Source organism: Neofelis nebulosa, chromosome 4 (genome assembly GCF_028018385.1).
Source record: "Neofelis nebulosa isolate mNeoNeb1 chromosome 4, mNeoNeb1.pri, whole genome shotgun sequence".
Classification (NCBI taxonomy): Eukaryota; Metazoa; Chordata; class Mammalia; order Carnivora; family Felidae; genus Neofelis; species Neofelis nebulosa.
In genome coordinates this window covers 151,880,569-151,897,710 of record NC_080785.1, presented here as the reverse complement: position 1 = coordinate 151,897,710, position 17,142 = coordinate 151,880,569, and the positions used below count along the sequence as shown (strand labels likewise).

The window sequence follows — 17,142 nt, the reverse complement described above, 5'->3', positions numbered from 1 at the left end:
ATAAATAAATAAATAAAGGGTCAGCAAGACAAGTACATTTTACAGGCATGCAATTCTCAACCCAGGATCAAAACTACTCCCACCACAGACTAGTGGAAAACACAGTAGAGACAAAACTCTTGAATTTGGAGAGATCTCCCAATATTGCTATTAAAATGTAGGCACTGATAAATAATTTCTTAAGATATCTTTTTTTTTAATGTTTATTTACTTCTGAGAGAGAGAGAGAGAAAGTACAAGTGGTGAAGGGGCAGAGAGAGAGGGAGACACAGAATCCGAAGTAGGCTCCAGGCTCTGAGCTGTCTGCATAGAGCCTGATGCAGAGTTTGAACTCACGAACTGCGAGATCATGACCTGAGCCTAAGTTGGACACTTAAACGGCTGAGCCAACTGGCACCCGTTAAGTAAGATATCTTTAAAAAAGAAGCATTAAACAAACCCACAATATTCCTGACAATTTAATCTAAGTAAGGTTACTATATCCTCCTTCTGATTTCTGATGATAATGCAATTCATTTCTTATTGCTGTTACCTCAGCATACAAAGCAGCATGAAAGGATGCCTTGTATAGCCTGTAGTTGAAAGAAAGAAAGAAAGAAAGAAAGAAAGAAAGAAAGAAAGAAAGAAAGAAAGAAAGAAAGAAAGAAAGAAAGAAGAAAGAAAGAAAGAAAGAAAGAAAGAAAGAAAGAAAGAAAGAAAGAAAGAAAAAGATATTTCCTTCAGACACACATATCTAAACTCTAAACACTGGTAGGAAGGTAGAAAGGAAGGCAGATGAGAGATTTTATCTATCTAATAAAAGAAGTAGACACATCGGGGTGCCTGGGTGGCTCAGTCGGTTAAGCGGCCGACTTCGGCTCAGGTCATGATCTTGCAGTTCTTGAGTTCAAGCCCCACGTCGGGCTCTGTGCTGACAGCTCAGAGCTTGGAGCCTGTTTCAGATTCTGTGTCTCCCCCTCTCTCTGACCCTCCCCTGTTCATGCTCTGTCCCTCCCTGTCTCAAAAATAAATAAAACGTTAAAAAACAAAATTTTTTTTAAAGAAGGAGACACATCACAAAGATAATCAAGCATGGTGCTAGGACAACTGGCTATCCATATGAAAACAATGAAGTTGCATCTCTTAATTATTTCATACACAAAAAAATTAAAAAGGATCTGAACAAACATTTCTCCAGAGAAATGCAAATGAACAATAAGCCAATGAAAAGTTGCTCAACATCATTAGTTATAAGGAAATGCAAATCAGAATCACAATAAGATGCCACTTGAAAGCCATTAAGATGGCTATAATTAAAAAAAGACCGAACTACTGGGACCTCATCAAAATAAAAAGCTTCTGCACAGCTTAGGAAACAATCAGCAAAACTAAAAGGCAACCGACAGAATGGGAGAAGATATTTGCAAATGACATATCAGATAAAGGGTTAGTATCTAAAATCTATAAAGAACTTCTCAAACTCAACACCCAAAAAACAAATAATCCAGTGAAGAAATGGGCAAAAAACATGAATAGACACTTCTCCAAAGAAGACCTCCAGATGGCCATGGAAATGGCACATGAAAAAATGCTCAACATCATTCATCATCAGGGAAATACAAATCAAAACCACAATGAGATACCACCTTACACCTGTCAGAATGGCTAACATTAACAGCTCAGGCAACAACAGATGTTGGCGAGGATGCGGAGAAAGAGGATCTCTTTTGCATTGTTGGTGGGAATGCAAGCTGGCGCAGCCACTCTGGAAAACAGTATGGAGGTTCCTCAAAAAACTAAAAACAGAACTACCCTACGACCCAGCAATTGGACTACTAGGTTTTTATCCAAGGGATACAGGTGTGCTGTTTTGAAGGGACACATGCACCCTCATGTTTATAGCAGCACAATCAACAACAGCCAAAGTATGGAAAGAGCCCAAATGGCCATCGATGGATGAATGGATAAAGAAGATGTGGTATATACATACAATGGAGTATTACTCAGCAATCAAAAAGAATGAAATCTTGCCATTTGCAACTACGTGGATGGAACTGGAGGGTATTGTGCTGAGTGAAATTAGTCACAGAAAGACAAAAATCATATGACTTCACTCATATGAGGACTTTAAGAGACAAAACAGATGAACATAAGGGAAGGGAAACAAAAATAATATAAACACAGGGAGGGGGACAAAACAGAAGAGACTCATAAATATGGAGAACAAACTGAGGGTTATGGGAAGGGTTGTGGGAGGGGGAATGGGCTAAATGGGTAAGGGGTACTAAGGAATCTACTCCTGCAATCATTGTTGCACTATATGCTAATTTGGATGTAAATTTTAAAAAATAAAAGATAAAATTAAAAAATAATAAAAAAAGAAAATAATACATAGTTTTTATTCTCAATAAATAAATATTTGATTCAAAAAAAAAAAAAGACTGACAATAACAAGGGTTGACAGGGATGTAAAAAAATTGGAATCCTCATATACTGCCAGGAGGAGTGTAAAATTGGTACAGCTGCTTTGGAAAACAGTCTAGCAGTTTCTCAAAAAGTTAAACATACCTATGACAAACATGAAAAACCCACAGGACCCAGCAATTCCACTCCTAGGTATATACCTAAGAGGAATGAAAACTATGTCCACATAAAAATGTAGATACAAAGTTTATAGTAGCCTTATTCCTAATAGCTAAAAAGCAGAAACAACTCAAATGTTCATAAATTGATCAATTAAAAATATATTTGGTATTTCCATAGAACAGAGTATTATTTAGCAACAAAAAGGAATGAATGAAACTTTGGTACAACTTAGATAAACCTAGTGAAAACACTATGCTAGCGGCACCTGGGTGGCTCAGTTAGGCATTCGACTCTTGATTTTGGCTCAGGTCATGATCTCATGGTTCATGAAATCAAGACCCGAGTAAGGCTCTGTGCTGACAGTGTGAAGCCTGCTTGGGATTCCCCAGCCCCCCTCTCTCTCTGCCCTTCCCCTGCTCTCTCTCAAATAAACATTAAAAAAAAATTATGTTAAGGGAAGTCAGTCACAAAGACTAATGATTGTCTAAGAGCACAGGACTGGGGAAAGTATAAAGGGGTAATGGGTACAGGGTTTCTTTTTTGGGTTGATAAAAATGTTCTAAAATTGGTTGCAGGGGCGCCTGGGTGGCGCAGTCGGTTAAGCGTCCGACTTCAGCCAGGTCACGATCTCACGGTCCATGAGTTCGAGCCCCGCGTCAGGCTCTGGGCCGATGGCTCGGAGCCTGGAGCCTGTTTCCGATTCTGTGTCTCCCTCTCTCTCTGCCCCTCCCCCGTTCATGCTTTGTCTCTCTCTGTCCCAAAAATAAATAAAAAACGTTGAAAAAAAAAAAAAATTAAAAAAAAAATAAAATTGGTTGCAGAACTCTGTGGGTAGATTTAAAAACTGCTGAATTATATACTTTATTTTTTTAAATTATTTTTATGTTTATTCATTTTTGAAAGAGAGAGACAGAGCACAAGCAGGGGTGGGGCGAAGAGAGAGGGGGACACACAATCTGAGGCAGGCCCCAGGCTCTGAGCTGTCAGCACAGAGCCTGACGCGGGGCTCGAACTCACAAACCGTGAGATCATGACCTGAGCCAAAGTCGGAAGGTCAACTGACTGAGCCACCCAGGCGCCCCTGAATTATATACTTTCAATAGGTGAATTATATGAGAATTAGATCTCAGTAAAGCCATTACTAATTAAAAAGATAAGCAAGGAGGTTATGTAAAGGGCATAATAGACCTTGAAGTCAGACTTGAACTTGGATTGCTGGTATACTTTCCTAGCTGTGATTCCCCTTAGATGTAATATAAAGGGGGAGAACACCTAACTCCCTAGAGTTGTAATGAGCATAAAATAATATTTACCAATATACAGTAGGTGCTCAAAAAGGAGGTTTCCTTCCTTATAAGCATTATTTCTTCTTTGTAGACTTTGTTTCGAGAGAGGGTGTGAGCAGAGGAGAGGCAAAGTTAGAATCCCAAGCAGGCTCCATGCTATCAGCATGGAGCCCAATGTGGGGCTTGATCCCACAACCGTGAAATCAAGAGTCTGATAAGCATTATTTCTTTACACCAGTGAGTCTCAAAATATAGCTTCCAGGCCAACAGCATCAGTACCCAGGCACTTTTAGAAATACAAATTCTCGGGGCGCCTGGGTGGCGCAGTTGGTTAAGCGTCCGACTTCAGCCAGGTCACGATCTCGCGGTCCGTGAGTTCGAGCCCCGCGTCAGGCTCTGGGCTGATGGCTCGGAGCCTGGAGCCTGTTTCCGATTCTGTGTCTCCCTCTCTCTCTGCCCCTCCCCCGTTCATGCTCTGTCTCTCTCTGTCCCAAAAATAAATAAAAAACGTTGAAAAAAAAAGAAATACAAATTCTCAGGTCCCACCTCAGAACTACTGAATCAGAAACTCTGGGGAACAAGCCTAGCAATCTATCTTAACAAGTTTTCCGGTTGACTGATGAAGGCCCATGTTTAGAACCAGTGCTTTACATCAAGGACATAAAGGAAACTATGAAACCAATTACTATAGAAGCTTTTTTGGTCCTGGGATCCTCTCAAAAAATTATTGAGGACCCCCACTAGCTTTTGATTACATGGATATAGATGTTGATATTTACTGTATTAGAAATTAAAATTAGGGCACCTGGGTGGCTTAGGTGCTTAAGCATCTGGCTCTTGGTTTTGGCTGAGGTCATGATCTTGTGGTTCATGGGTTTGAGTGCCACATCAGGCTCTGTGCTGACAGTGCGGAGCCTGCCTGGAATTCTGTCTGTCTCTCTCTGGCTCACTCTCTCTCTCAAAAATTAATAAGTAAACCTTAAAAAAAAAAAAGTCCCTTGATGTGGCAAATCTCATTAAAAAAAAAAAAAAAAACTAAAAAAAACACAACAGGGGCGCCTGGGTGGCGCAGTCGGTTAAGCGTCCAACTTCAGCCAGGTCACGATCTCGCGGTCCGTGAGTTCGAGCCCCGCGTCAGGCTCTGGGCTGATGGCTCGGAGCCTGGAGCCTGTTTCCGATTCTGTGTCTCCCTCTCTCTCTGCCCCTCCCCCGTTCATGCTCTGTCTCTCTCTGTCCCAAAAATAAATAAAAAATGTTGAAAAAAAAAAATTAAAAAAAAAAAACAAAAACACAACAAACTAGGATATCACACAAACCAATCTTGTTAACATAAATAACACATGCCTATGAAAAGGCATACCTAGGTTTATTGTGCTCCCCAAACACAATATAGGTTTTTATTTTTTTAATGTTTATTTATTTGAGAGAGAGAGAGAGCCAGCAGGGAAGGGGCAGAGAGAGAGAGAGGGAAAGAATCGAAGCCCTGACCTGGGGTTTGAACTCAAACTATGAGATCATGACCCAGACTGAAATCAAGAGTTGGATGCTTAACCAACTGAGCCACCCAGGTGCCCCTTTTATCATTATATTTTTTTATAGTGATCTGTTGAGATCTTTGATGTTACTAAGTTACTTGTTATAACTGGGGACCAATGAACCTTGCCCATATAAGACCACAGCAAACTTAATTGATAAACGTGCATGTTCTAACAGCTCCACCAACAGGCCTCCTTATTTCCAGAGACAAAATAATATTGAAATTAGGCCAATTAAAAACAACAGCTTCTAAGTGTTTAAGTGAAAATAAGAGTCATTTCCAAAAGCTAGAAATGACTAAACTTAGTGAGAAAGGTATGTCAAAAGCCAAGGCAGGCCAAAAGCTAGGTCTCTTGTGCCAAACAGTTAGTGAAGCTGTGAATGCAAAGGAAAACTTCTTGAAGGAAGTTAAGTGTTACTCCAGTGAACACATGAATGATGAGAACACCAACTTTATTGCTAAAAGGAGAAAGTTTAAGTCAGCCAAAGACTAATTCAGAGCAAGACCCCAACTCTCAATTCTACAAAGGCTGAGAGAGAGGGGAGGAACCTGCAGAAGAAAAGTCTGAAGCTAGCGGAGGTTGGCTCATGAGGTTTAAGCTGTCTCCATAATGTAAAAGTGTAAGGTGAAACAGCAAGTGCTGATGTAGAAGCTACAGCAAATTATACAGAAGATCTAGTTAAGGTAATTAATGAAAGTGGCTATACGAAACAACAGATTTTCAATGTAGATAAAACAGTCTTATATTTGAAGATGCCATCTAGGACTTTCATAGCTGCAGAGGAGAAATCAATGCCTGGCTTCAAAGCCTCAAAGAATAGGCTGACATTGTGTTAGGGGCTTATGCAGCTGGGTAACTTTATGGTGAAACTGAAGTTCACTTATTATTCCAAAGGTCCTAGGGCTAAGGCCCTTAGGATTTATGCTAAGTTTACTTTGTTTGTACTCTATACATAGAAAAACAAAGCCTGGATGATAGCACATCTGTTTAACGAGGCTTACTGAATAATTCTAAGCCCAGTGTTGAGACCTACTGCTCACAAAAAAAAAGGTTCTTTTCAAAATATTACTGCTCACTGACAATGCATGTGGTCATTCAACAGTTCTTAAATTTTTTTAAAAAAATGTTTATTATTTTTGACAGAGAGAGAGACAGAGCATGAGCAGGGGAGGGGCAGAGAGAGAGGGAGACACAGAATCCAAAGCAGGCTCCAGGCTCCTAGCTGTCAGCACAGAGTCCGACGCAGGGCTCAAACTCAGACCATGAGATCACGAGCTGAGTCGAAACCAAGAGTTGGATGCTTAACTGACTGAGCCATTCAGGTGCCCCAGCAATAAAGTATTTTTAAATTAAGATATGTACACTCTTTTTTTTAAGACATACTGCTGTTACATACTTAACAGACTACAGTTTAGTCTGAACAACTTCTATATGCACTGAGAAACCAAGTCATTTGACTCACTTTATTGCGATATTCACTCTATTGCAGTAGTCTAGAACTGAATTTGCAGTATCTTTGAAGTATGCACGTTATTTGCCAAAAAAAATTTTTTTAAGAGTTGCATTTTTTACATTTTTTGCAACTTTCTTTAATGGCTGACTTAATTGAAGACAGCTGGATTCTATTTGCTTCTGCATTCCATCTGTTGTGTATACATCACATGTGGCATCTAAAAAACTCCACTGTACATTCATAAGAAAATGAGAATGAAAAAGGCAGGTAATAGCTCAGTATTCTAATAAAAACAGCTTTGATTTTAAGAAGTCCTGCAAGGGTACTGGGGATGACCAATCTTGAACCACCCTTTAAGAACCACTACTACAGGGGTGCCTGGGAGGCTCAGTGGGTTAAGTGTCTGACTTCAGCTCAGGTCATGATCTCACAGTTTGTGGGTTTGAGCCCTATTGTTGGGCTGTGTGGACAGCTCAGAGCCTGGAGCCTGCTTCAGATTCTGTGTGCCCCGCCCCCGCCCCTCCCTGCTAGTGCTCTTTCAAAAATGAATATTAAAAAACAAAAACAAAAAAAACTACTATAAGGGCGCCAGCATGATTCAGATGTTAAGCATCTTTCACTCAAGTCATGATCTCATGGTTTGTGAGTTCGAGTCTCACATCGGGTGAGCTCGAGCCCACTTTGGTGGGTGAGCCCTGCTTCTGATTCTCTCTGCCTCTCACTCACTTGCACCCTCTCTCTCAAAAACAAACAAAAAAACCCCGCTACTATAGAGTTAATTACATAGTACACTTTATAATTGTTATTACCTCCTTAAAAATGAAAAATTTTTTATCTGGTTATCACTAAATTATAGCTCATGTGCTTCATAATTTTACTGTACCTCTTTTAATGGATTTTTTAAGGAAACCATTTATCAACATTCAAACTTCCAACAGAATCAGAAACAAGTTATCATAATTACTATGGAAATACTATGGAATCAGAACTGGGGTGGGGGGAGGATCTACTCCTCACTCCAGAATAAACCAGCACAAGTAATCTGATGCCATTTTAGATACAAAGTAGCTAGAATTTAAAATTAGAGGAGTAAGAGCTAAGAGTTATAGCACTTTGTGACATTTCTTTACCAATGTCAACATATTGAGTAAGAAATTCTACATTTTGTTTATAACCTTCAATCATAACTATCAAAGGTCAATAAGAATTAAATGTTATTTTTATTACCTCCCTTCCAATTTTTATTCATATAAAAACATAACTTTATTTTTTTAATAAAAAAAATGAAATTTTACTCAAAGAAGAGGAAACAGAACTGAAGTGAAGGAGGAGGAGAAAAAGAAAAAAAAACCTAAGGAAGACATTCAGAAGTTGGTATTGTGATTCACTAGTTGCTCTATGTTCCTTAACAGGTTTAGCTATAATTTTCAAGATTATATTTAGATCAATTGTCTCGAAAAAATTACAGATAACTACAGAAAAAATATATATAGAATAAAAAGGCATTTTTAAACTTAAGCCTAGATTTAAGATGATTCTCAAGAGGTACAAAAAGGAAAACTATCATCTCTAAGCCTAGCATATCCTAGAAAAGTTACATATCAAATAGGAGAGGGGGGACATTACTAGGGGCATGAATTTGGTTTTATTGTTTCAAAAACCACTGTTTCTCACCTCTCAATCCCTCATGAATCACACCATATTTTAGTTCCCTTCACATTTAAATTATTCAACCTTATTGGGGCACCTAGGTGGCTCAGTTGGTTAAGCATCCATCCTCTGCTCAGGTCACGAACTCAAGGTGTGTGAGTTAAGCCCCACATTGGGCTCTCTGGTGTCAGTATGGAGCCTGCTTCAGATCCTCTTTCTGGCCCTCCCCCTCTCATGTTCCTTCTCTCTTTCTCTCTCTCTCAAAAATAAATAAACATAATTTTTTTTTTAAATTATTCAACCTTCTCATTTGGCTCCCTACCTTCTCCAGAGTTTCTAATTGCCTTTTTTTTTTCCAGTTGATCAGAAGAGACACGTAAAATAACTATACTTCTGAGCTCTTGACCACATAATATGTACCGCACTACTACTTTCTTCTTGAGCATTCTGACTTTCTATTTCAACCTGGACAGACTGCTTTCTGGCTCTTCTGTATGGCTACCACACTGCAATCAGATCTCAATTCTGAGTTGGTTCTACCATTTCTTTTATTTTCATGACTTTTCTTAAATTCTTTATTTCATTGAGTATACTATCAATTAAGTTCTTCAGAAAGTATGTCTAAATGTGGTCTGCAGAGCAGCATTCAACATCAACCTGGAAATTTGTTAGAAATGAAAATTCTCTGGAAATGAAAACATTATGCCAAAGAGATATCTGCACTCCCATGTTTAGAGCATTATTTACAATAAACAAAGACATGAAAATGAATGAAGTGTCTGAACAGATGGATGAAAAAGTTATGGAATATATAAAAAATGGGATTTTACTCAGCCATAAGAAAGGAGGAAATTCTGCCATTTGTGACAACATAGATGGACTTTCTAGGGCTTTATGCTAAGTGAAATAAGTCAGAGAAAAGCAAATACTACACAATCTCAAAATCCAAACAAAAAAGGAACAAACCCATGGGGGAAAAAAAAGAGATCAGATTTGTGGTTACCAAAAGCAGTGAGTGGGGAAAGGAGGAAGAACAGGATGAATGTGGTCAAAAGGTACAAACTCCAAGTTATAAGATATGCTAGGGATATAATAAACAATTGGATGGATGACTGTAGCTAACAATGCTGTATGATACAGAGGAAAGTTAGTAGAGTAAATCCTAAGAGTTCTCATCACAAAGAAAAAAATTTATCTTTTCATCTATATCAGATGATGGATGTTAACTAAACTTATTTCATGATATATTTAAGTCAAATCATTAAGCTGTAGACTTAAACTTATATAGTGCTATATGTCAAATATATCTCAATAAAATTGGGGGGAAAGTGCAAATTCTCAGAACTGACTCCAGTCCTACACTCAAGCAGAATTCAGGGGTTGGGAGGGGTGGGGGAAACAGCCATTTCCATTTTAAGAAACTTTTCAGGTGATTCTAATGCACCCTGAAGTTTGATAACCACTAGTCTAGAAATTTTATTGGACCTCATTTGTCAATGTTATTAGTTTGTAGATGGTTAATCTTCCTTTTCCTCAGTGTTCAGAACCTAAGTAATCCAGAGCTCAACCCAACATTAAGACTAAGTACTCCAACTAAGAAACAATGAGAAACCATGAAGTAACGCATGTATTACCTCAATTAGGAATCTTTTCTTCCAATCACTGAAACTAAACAAACAAACATCTAATATCATTTCTTGATTTTTTTTGTTTTCTTTCCGGCTAAAATGTAAAACCAAAATTTCATTTAAAGGAGAATCAGGGTCCTGGGTGGCTAAATTGGTTGAGTGTCCATGTCTTGGTTTCAGGTCAGGTCATGATCTCACGGTTTGTGAGTTCAAGCCCTGCATCAGGCTCTGTGCTGACAGCACAGAACATATTTAGGATTCTCTCTCTCTTCCTCTCTGTCTGCTCCTCCCCCACTCATGCTTGCTCTCTCTCTCAAAATAAATACTTTAAAAAAGAAAAAAAAAAGAATAAACTGGGGCACCTGTGTAGCTCAGTCAGTTAAGCATCCAACTTCAGCTCAGGTCATGATCTTGCAGTTCATGAGTTCCAGCCCCACCTGGGGCTCTCTGCTGTCAGGACAGAGCACACTTCAGGTCCTCTGCCCCCCGCCCTCCCGCCCCCCGCCTTTGCCCCTACCCCACTCACATGCGCATGCTCTTGCTCTCTAAAAAATAAACATTAAAAAAATATTTCAAGGAGGGGCGCCTGGGTGGCGCAGTCGGTTAAGCCTCCGACTTCAGCCAGGTCACGATCTCGCGGTCCGTGAGTTCGAGCCCCGCGTCAGGCTCTGGGCTGATGGCTCGGAGCCTGGAGCCTGTTTCCGATTCTGTGTCTCCCTCTCTCTCTGCCCCTCCCCCGTTCATGCTCTGTCTCTCTCTGTCCCAAAAATAAATAAAAAACGTTGAAAAAAAAAAATTAAAAAAAAAAAAAAATATTTCAAGGAGAATAAACTCAGTGAGTGTGTCAGGTCAATTTCCAAATTCCACCTTATAAACGATTTTAAACTTTTTTTTTTTAACTTTACTTATTTTTGAGAAAGCAAGCAGGGAAGGGGCAGAGAAGAGAGGAAGACAAACCCAAGGAGGCTCTGCACTGTCAGCAGATTGGCAGCACAGAGCCCGTCGCTTAACTGACTGAGCCCCCCAGGTGTCCCTTCATGAATAATTTTAAAATTTATTTCCACAAGAAAGAATAATTCTTCTCTTACATTTCTCTGAAGCTCCACCGGTCCAATACCCATTAGTTACATGTAGTTGCCAATCACGTGAGATATTCAAACTATGATGTGCTACAAATAAGGTGCTACAAGTACAAAACATAACCAGATTTCAAGGATTTGTATCAAAGAAGGGCAAAACAGTTTATCAGTAATATTATACTGATCACATGTTGAAAAACTGTATTAGACTAAGTAAAATGTGATTAAAAAAATCAATTTCACCTCTTGTATTCCCTTTAGAAAAGAGGCTACTAGGGGTGCCTGGCAGTCAGAAGACCATGCTACTCTTGATCTCAGGGTTACGAGTTCAAACCCCACACTGGGTGTAGGGATTACTTTAAAAAAAGAAAAAAAAAAAAAAAGAGAGGCTACTAGAAAACTTACAACAACGTATGTGGCTCACATTCCATTTCATGCTCTGAGTCTTACTGAGGAGGGATGGTTAAGGACAGTGCTCAGTGTGCTGGCAGAAGACCAGACTAGGTGAGGAATCATACACCTAGGACCAAACCTTTTAACAACTAGTCTAGCAAAACTTTAGGGACCTTGATAGAATTTCACTGTTCAAATAACACTCTTCTGAAAACTAGTAGTCTTTATCCAAGTATTAAACATTTGCTAAACTCTGTTTTTTTAAATGTTTTTTAATGTTTTAAAGTTTTTAATATTTTTGAGAGAGAGGGAGAGAGACAGAGACAGAGTATGAGCAGGGGAGGGGCAGAGAGAGGGAGACACAGAATCCGAGGCAGGCTCCAGGCTCTGAGCTGTCAGCACAGAGGCTGATGCGGGGCTTGAACTCACAAACTGTGAGATCAGGACCCAAGCCAAAGTCGGACACTTAACCAACTGGGCCACCCAGGTGCTCCTGCCAAACTCTTATGATATAAATGAACTTAGAAATGTGGTAGGGAAGAGATTTAACTGTGGGCAAAAGGCTGGATATGAAGGGGCAGAAAAGGCAGCAATAAATGGGTCACCAATTCAATCAGGATCCCAATCAGCCCACAAAGTGCCTGTGAGAGAATAGTTGACGGTAGTCTTGTTTTTGGCTGCAAAACCATGTTTGGAGAACACATCATATTATGAGCACTGCCTCTCAAGGCAGAAGCCAGAATCACTGTCCCAACATCCTCTTCTGCAGCTAGAATGCAGGCATATGACCAAAGCTTCCCGAATTAGACACACTGTATGAAATTTGGACTCAGAGGGGAACAACATGAGGCAGCAGGAACCACAGCCTCCATTTTCTGGTAAGAGTGGAGGAATATGGCAGAAATGAAGCAGGATGGCATAGATCCCAATGAGAGACTGTGGTAGGGCAAGGACCTGGGCCCAGGGGTATGGCAGAAGGTCTCTGCCAGAACAGGCCTGCAATGTGACCTGAGTCCTATTCCTGGATGCACAGCCTCCAAGACCCATTCTCTGGCCCTCCCATAAATTCCCTGAGTTAACAGCTATCCTTTAATCAATTTTTTCTGAATAAATGAGGGGGATGAGGGGGAATGCTGTCTGATATTTGTAACTAAAAACCAATACCCAGATGGATACAGAAAATATCACATCAAGTTGAAAACTTTAAAACAGTATTTACCTTGGGAAAGGGGGTTGTTTAGAAGGGTATCAGAGATTTAAACTGCATTTGTAACAGTTTATGTATTAAAAGAAAAAAGGGATAAAAATGACATATTACCAACAGTGTGGGAATCCTTATTTATAAATGTTTGGATACTTTTCAAAACTCTAAAAGGCAACGGGGGCCATAGGTAGGAATGGCATTAATGAGAAGTGGAAGAAGAAAACAAAAGCAACTATTATTTATTTATCGAGGATTACTATGTGCCAACGTGCTTATAACCTAGTATTTTATGTAATCCTCAAAGTAACTACAATATAAATTCTTTTTATTTTCATGATATAGATAAGGAAATGGACTCTATGTGGTTAAATCACTTGCCTAAGATGACACACATCTAAAGTAGCAGAGGCAGACCAGATTCTTCTGTCTCAGAGTCAAGTCTGGCTCTTAATTAACTTTCCTCATTCTCAGTAGCTCACACTACAATGAGGGGTTAGGGACCATCCAGCATGGAGGAAATGTGCAACAAGAAGAAAAAGAGGAAGAGGGACAAACGTTGAAATGACAAACGGGCAAGAGTTGCACTTTGAGCCACTGAAGCCTTGAGATCTTGACTTCTAGCACCAGAAGAAGCAAGTGATGAGAGGTCTCTTTCCCCAGAGTATCCTTCACTTGTGAGGCCAGTTTGACCAACCAGACTTGTATGAAGCCTCAGTTCCTGCCCTGTAGGAACTGAGAAGGGCAGAGAAGAAACAAGCAATTCTATGGGTGCTAAGTGAAACCCAACACCTGTGATTCACCATCAGAAGGCCTTCTCTCTGGCACATGCATTTAACTTCAAGTGGATGCTTTAGGAAGCACCCAACTCAAGAGGGCTCTTGAAAGGGAAGATCCAAATGAATCCCCGTCACCTAGCTCAGGCCAACCTACCAGGAACAGGAAACTTGGGGTCTTTTCTAGTATTGTACACTGTCAAGGCTCTTACATGGGAGCTCTTGTTTTTGCCTTCAGAAGGTACTTCCTTAACTTAAATAGATGTAGGGTACTGGTATGTAATAAGAAATACATATTTTGGTCTCTCTGGTTCCTGGCTGGAGCTCCTAAAACCTTCGTTAATTTCCTAAGTGATAATAAAAGTGCCAGGAGCACCATGTATTCTAATGATGTATTCATGCATTCAACTCTTAGAGGGCTCCTGGATGGAGGCTGGTCACTGGTAAGACCAAACCATGATTAAAGTTTGGTACCTTCAGGGGCGCTTGGGTGGCTCAGTTGGTTAAGTGGCGGACTTCAGCTCAGGTCATGATATCGCGGTTCATGGTTCTAGCCCCATGTTGGGCTCTGTGCTGACAGCTCAAAGCCTGGAGCCTACTTTCGATTCTGTGTCTCCCTCTCTCTGCCCCTCGCCCACTCATGGTCTGTCTCTCTCTCAAAAATAAATAAAACATTTAAAAAAATTAAAAAAACAAAAAACAAAAAACAAAGCTCGGTTGGGGCGCCTGGGTGGCTCAGTCGGTTAAGCGTCCAACTTCAGCTCAGAGCTGTGCTGACAGCTCAGAGCCTGGAGCCTGCTTTGGATTGTGTCTCCCTCTGTCTCAAAAATAAATAAAAACATTAAAGAAAAAAAATTTTTTTTTAATTATTTTTTATGTTTATTTATTTTTGACAGAGAGAGAGACAGAGCAATAGCTGGGGAGGGGCAGAGAGAGAGGGAGACACAGAATCTGAAACAGGCTCCAGGCTCTGAGCTTGTCAGCACAGAGCCCGATGCAGGGCTTGAAGTCACAGACCGTGAGATCTTGACCTGAGCCACCCAGGTGCCCCCCAAAAAATTTTTTTAAATAAATAAAAACAGAGCTTGGTATTTCAGCCCATGCTCCACTCTGTAAAGAAGAGGGGCTAGAAATTGATTTACTAATGGATCATACCCATGTGCTGTAGGCTCCATAAAAATCCCAAAAGTATGGGGTTCAGGGAACTGTGTGTCAATGAATACACTCACATGCCAGGAGGGTGGTACACCCAAACTCCAAAGGGACAGAGGCCCCTCTATGTCTTTATTCTGTTCATTTGTATCCTCTATTGTATCATTTATTATATAATATTCCAGGAAACATGTTTCCCTGAGTTCTGTCAGTTGTTCTAACAAATTATGAAACCTGAGGAGGGGTAGGGAGAACCCCAACTGATAGATGATCAATCAGAAGTACAGTAACCTGGGACATGTGATTGGTGTCTGAGCTGGGGGGGGAAGTCTTGTGGAATTGATCCCTTAACTTGTGGGACCTGATGCTAATTCCAAGTAGACAGCGTCAGACTGAATTACAGGACAGCCAGCTGGTGTCAGAGAATTGGTAAATGTGGGAAAAACCACACTTTTGGTAGTCTGAAGTGTGAATGTGTTAGTAGTAAGGGAACACAGTGAGACTTATTCAGATAGCTACTCTTCTAATTAACATGTACCTCTGTCTCCCACCAATTCACTAAAACTGTTTTAAGGATGTAATTACTTTGTATACATACAATAAGGTATGTGTTGCACAGATTGATTAAGTCAGAGGATAAAGGCAACTCTCTGAGGTGATGACAGATGTTTTTTAAAAGGCAATCTAATTTTGCCATAATTAAAAAAAAAGCAATCTAGAAAACAGCCTGAGCTCTCAAGACAGTAAATTGTTTTAAATATCATTAATATATACTTAATTTTTAATTTTTCTTACTGTTTATTTTGAGAGAGTTGGAGCAGGGACACAGAGGGAGAGAGAATCCCAAGTAAGAATGCCAAGCATGGAGCCCGTCGGTGAGGCTCAATCTCACAACTGTGAGATCATGACCTGAGCCGAAATCAAGAGTTGGATACTTAACTGACTGAACCACCCAGGCACCTGACATAATTTTTTATTATCAAAAGGATTAGGTTGAGACACAATATAGTTGACCCTTGAACAACTTGGGTTTGAACAGCATGGGTCCACTTATATGCAGATTTTTTTCAATAAATGCACTATAGTACTGAAAATGTATTTTTTCTTCCTTATGGTTTTCTTTATAACACTTTCTCTAGCTTATTTTAAGAATACAGTATATAATACATACACCATACAAAATACATATTAATTGACTACTAAGGTTATCGGTAAGGCTCCTGGGTCCACAGTAAACAATTAAGTTTTGGGGGAGTCAAAAATTATAAGAAGATTTTCAACTGTGCAAGGGATCAACATCCCTAACCCCATGTTGTTCATGAGTCAACTGTACTATGAGGCAAAGAGCCTTTTCACATGTGAATTGAGAAAGGCAGGTCTGTTCAGTACATACACTCTAGCCTCATCCATTCTTTCAGTGCACTCTAGTTACACCAGCTTTTTTGCCATTTTTTAAATGAGCAGGCTTCGGGCTTTCGGATTTGGAATGCTCTTTCCTCAGATAATCACGTGGCTCATCTGCCAACTCTCCTTGGTCTTAACTCAAATGTCAAGAGCACATTGGGGCTTACCCTGGTTACCTCCATCTGCTTTTTTTTCACTCCTCTGCATTATCACTATGTAACAAGATTTTTCTTCTTTTTTTTTTTTTTTTTATTTTTTTATTTTTGTGACAGAGAGAGACAGAGCATGAACGGGGGAGGGGCAGAGAGAGAGGGAGACACAGAATCGGAAACAGGCTCCAGGCTCCGAGCCATCAGCCCAGAGCCTGACGCGGGGCTCGAACTCACGGACCGCGAGATCGTGACCTGGCTGAAGTCGGACGCTTAACCGACTGCGCCACCCAGGCGCCCCAAGTAACAAGATTTTTCTTATCTTACGTACCATCTATCTCCTTCCAGCTATAATGTATGCTCCTGTATACAGGGAGCTTTCTGTCGGCTCACTACTGTACCCAAGCATCTAGAGTAAAGGGCTTTACAAATAAAAAGACATTAAGATGTTTGGGATAGGGAAGAAAAGGTTAAGAACTATTGCTCTGTACATACAAGTTCAAAGCAAAATATTCTCAAACAACACTTTTCTTTCATTAGAAAAGCAGTTCATGTTTAATGAAAAATTCAAGCTCTCAGGGCATCTGGGTGGCTTAGTCAGTTAAGCATCTGATTCTTGATTTTGGCCCAGGTAATGATCTCACAGTTCGCAGGTTCGAGTGCTACATTGGGCTATGTGCGGACAGTACAGGGCGGCTTGGGATTCTCTCTCTCTCTCTGCCCCTCAGCTGCACACATGAGCACATTCTCTCTCTCAAAAATAAACTAAAAAATAAAAACAAAAAATAAAAAATTCAAGTTATCCTCCTTAGCAACCCACTCCCCAGCCCAGTTACTGTTTTGAACTTTACTACTATTATTCAAGGAC

General features: G+C 40.1%; 1 protein-coding gene across 7 annotated transcripts in view; it reads right to left on the bottom strand.

The window, feature by feature from the left end:
* The window catches only part of QRICH1 (glutamine rich 1), a 53,070-nt gene that overhangs the window by 19,814 nt on the left and 16,114 nt on the right, over nucleotides 1-17,142 (bottom strand). The window lies entirely within an intron of this gene.